This window comes from Pteropus vampyrus, unplaced genomic scaffold (genome assembly GCF_000151845.1).
Source record: "Pteropus vampyrus isolate Shadow unplaced genomic scaffold, Pvam_2.0 Scaffold73, whole genome shotgun sequence".
Classification (NCBI taxonomy): Eukaryota; Metazoa; Chordata; class Mammalia; order Chiroptera; family Pteropodidae; genus Pteropus; species Pteropus vampyrus.
Window position 1 is genome coordinate 5622742 of NW_011888854.1, and position 4377 is coordinate 5627118.

Consider the following 4377-nt stretch of genomic DNA (forward strand, 5'->3'; position numbering starts at 1 on the left):
GTTGGTTCCCCCCACATCTTATCATTTCACCTTTCTTGAGGATTAGTTTCCAAGAATTCAGCCTACCTGGGTTTTCTGCTTCAGGGTCTCATCTAGCTTCAATTAACGTATCAGTTGGATTTTGTTCTCATGTGGAAGCTTGGATGGAGGGGAACCTGTGCTCAAGCTCACTCAAGTTGTTAGCAGAATTCATTTTCTTGCAGCTATAGGGATGACAGCTTCAATATTGTTGTTTGTCAGCCAGAGACCAGCCTCAGCTCCTAGGGGCTTTCCACAGTTCCCTACCACATGGTTCTCTTCATAGGAAGTTCACAACCTGGCAGTTTATTCCCTTAAGGCCAACAGGAGAATGAGAGTTAGTGTGCTAGCAAGACAGTCTTGTATAACTTAATGTAACCATGGGAGTATCATCTCACCAACTTTGCCATACAACATAACACAATCATGAGAGTGACATCCAATCACCTTTGACATATTATACTGGTTAGAAGGCAAATCACAGGTCTTGCCCACACTCAAAGGGAGGGATTACACAAAGACTTGAATACCAGTGATGGGATCATGGAGGCCACCTGAAAGACTGTCCTCCACACAGGTAGAAACCAACTGCACTCAGCATTTCAGTAGAATGTCTGGGCTGACATTCTTGGGGCTTTCAATTACCTTCTTCCCATTTTCCTACCAACAAGAAAACAAATAAATTCCATAGACCTGAATAACATTTATTTATAAGCAAGTGAGCTCTTGAAAGTTTGTCTAAACTATGCACATATATTTCCATTCACTTAAAACCTTTGTCCACAATAACAAACAACCTCCCCCCTCCAAAAAGAAAGAAACCATGCCTCAGTCTTTTCTTATTCATTAAACAAATGGTAAAGGGCAAAATAGCTTTGAAATGCTGTCCTCATTATACACATTTTCTACTTTAGTTCAATTATTAATATCAAGGAAATATATGTAGCATGTTTAAACTGCTTGACTAGTTTTTTCTTGAGGGTAAATGTCAGTGTGGTATAATAATCTATCAGTCTTTGACACCAGTTCCTGGCATGGAGCTCCTAAAATCCTCGAATTTCTTGAGTGATAAAAGTGCCCTTGTTATGCTCATGAGGTGACTCATGGTAGACCCCCAGATGGTCTCAAAATAGTTTCTGGCTTATCACCATAAAGACCAGCCATTTGATTAGAGAGTTGACTTTGGGCCAGCCTGACCTCTAAGAAGGTATGGAAGCTGGAGACTGAGTTGGATCACGTGACCAATGAGCCAACCAATTGTGACTGTCTCAATAAGAACTCTGGATACTGAGGCCACTTAATTTCTCTACAGTGGCAGGAAAAGGAAGAGGATCAATATCTTCCTTTGCAACATCTATGGCATCAAAAACAATAAGCAAATTCCATGTTAGTATTAAAAAAAAAATTTAAACACTCATATATTACAGTAAGAAGTACTAATCTGGTCATGAGACATCCTGTTTTTCTATGCAATATTCTTCTAGGTTGGTAATAGATAAAAACAAAATAAGACAAACATACAAAAATTGAAAGAACCTGACAACAATGAACTCTTCATATATTTTGTAAAGTACTATAAAATTGTTTAGTCATTTCTGATGTTCAACCCTATATTAGAAACGTTTTCCAAATCACTTTAATTCCATGTAATATAGACCATAAGTCAGCACTCCAAGTCCAGAGCCAGCATATTCTGTGCTATATTTACATGCTAATAAACAGCTGACCAATGAGGAACAGAAAACAAATCAAACACATAATATAATTAGGTGCTGGAGTTTAGGGTTACACAGATCTTTTAAATTCTTGGGATGTTCTAAACAGGTAGAACTTTTTAGGCAGGGCTACCTGTTGTCCAATGACATCACGAACTGATAATAACCCAGGCTCAGGGTAAAAATACCCCCAATTTACCAAAAAGAGGCACCATCTGGAGCCCCCACATCAAGCTGGTCTGACACTAGTGAGCTTCTGCAGAAAGAGAACCCACTTTTGAAGTATATATCAAGCCACATTGGCACAACTGCCATCTATATTTTTATATAGCCGATGAGAAAGGGAAAAACAAAGTGAAACAAAAATAGACGTTCTTGTTCAATGCCAAGGAATGAAAAGTCTTTCCTAAAAATGAGTTCTGTAGCCAAAGTGGCACTCAGTATCTGTTAGGCCATCTAGTACTTTTATCACCTATCACTTTCATACTTATGTATTTAAACAATGCAACTGTAACTTTTCCCGGACTTTTACATCCATATAAATATTTACTTTGTTTTGGTGTCATATATGTGTGTTCCTGAGAACTACATATATACTTTTTAGTGGTACAATACACAGAGCTTATTTAGATTTCACCAGGTTTACATGCACTCCATTCCATGTGCTTTTGTGGTCTAAAGTCAACACTTGGAGGCAGCAATGGAAAATAGCCGTGTCAGAAGACCTGGGTTCCTACACTAGCTGTGTGACCTTGAGTAAATCACCTTAATCTATAAAAGGGGAATAATACCTGGCCTAATAAAGAATAGTAAATTATTTCGTTTAAATAAAAATCAATGACCTGTTCTGATATACTTTAAGAGATTTAAAAATATCCCTTTCTCAGGAAGGCTAAAAGCTTTACAGTCATAAGTCCCATGTTTCTTGGATTCTAGCTGTGTTGCTTCTTAGCTGTGAGACCCTAGGCAATTTACTTAATCTCCATGCTTTAAATTTCCTTGCATATTGCAGAGATAAAATGAAGTACTTCAATAAGCATTTATTCAACATACGTTTATCTAGCAACCATTTTTCTTGGTGCAATACCGGTTAAAAGTCCCTTTGTCATACACGTGCACACGCAGTCACAAACACACATGCCATACACTGTGTTAGACTCCATAAATTAAAAAAGAAGCTGACAATACAGTAAGGCAACATTATGATAAAAATACACTTTTTTTTTTTTTTTAATCCATGTACTTTCTTGGAATCTGTCATAGGAATATGATATGTTTCTGTGAGCTGCTAATAAACAAATGTGCAAGACTGAATCCAAGTACAAAATGTCAGTTCTGGATTCAGAAGATAATTCTGAACAGAAAACACATTTCAAGCTTAGCTGTTAACGAGTGGAATGTGTCTAAAAAGAAACACCCAAGAAGGTCACAAACGAGACCAAGATCAGAAGTGATGGGATATACCACATAACGTATAACTAGTACAGGGTAAGTGCTCATAAATATTGATTGAAAATAATTAAATGTGGGTCCAACTCTGTCACTATCACACCGAGTGACTGTAGGTAAGTTATTAACTTTTCTAGACCTTAGTTCTATGTAAAATAGAAAACTGTCTATTTTACCTATCTCATAGGAGCGTTGTGATCAAATGAAATCACACGAGAATGTATTAGTAGTAATAAAACAGTAATTATGATGCACACTACTGCTACCAATTAGCTTACAAGCCTACTTGTAGGATAAGATGTTAATATGCAAACATTGGGAGAGAAACAGCATCAAGATCTACTGCGGGAAAAAAATAAAGCTCAAAACATATTTTCTAAAAATGTCATCTTCCTTGTGATGAAAGGGGCTGGTCATTGCTAAGCTGGTGCTGTGCCTTTTCTAACCCCCAGGTTACAGCAATAGGTTCTGATTAATAGCATCTTGCAAGGCTGAAGACCCCGGTCCGCCCAGGCGGCAGTTGGCTGCGGAAGCAGTAGATTAGAGAGGGCTGGACCCCATCCTCAGGACCCCATCCAAGCCCTAACTAGGCTCACTACCCGTAAGGTGCCTTTGTAGCTAGCCGAGTGAGAAAAAGCGCGCAGCCACTTCCACCTTCCACAGGGGGAAAGGACTGCGCGCCAGCCCCCTCGCCCGCCACGGGCCGGCCAGAGCGCGCCCCGGCCTCCGGCCTCGCCCGGGGTCCCCGGGGCCCCCAGGGCCCGGACAAGCCCTGCGCCCCCAGTCCCTGCCTCCTAGCACGTACGCCACGGGTCGACCGCCTCGGGGGAGCGCGGCCTGAACCGGCGACTTACTGGCCGCTCGGCTGGAGCCTGCTGTCCAACTGACCGAGCCTCCCAGTACTGCAGCTCCGGAGGCTCCCGGGGCTTCCGTCCGAGCCCCAGCCGCAGCGACAGAGGTCTTTCCAGGAACGCAGGAGCTAGCGAGTGGCCTCAGACCGCGAAGCCTCGGGAGTCCGGAGAGCCCGGGGCGGGATGGCTGTTTAGACACGCCCCAGGCCCTTCCTCAGCTCCGGTCCACAGGGTCCGGGAGGCGGAGAGCCGAGGAGCGAAGCGGGAGGACGAGGACACAGGGCCCCGCCCCTGGCCCGGGCGCTCCGCCCACTTCTGGCCGCCGGGCGCGCACGCGCACTTGC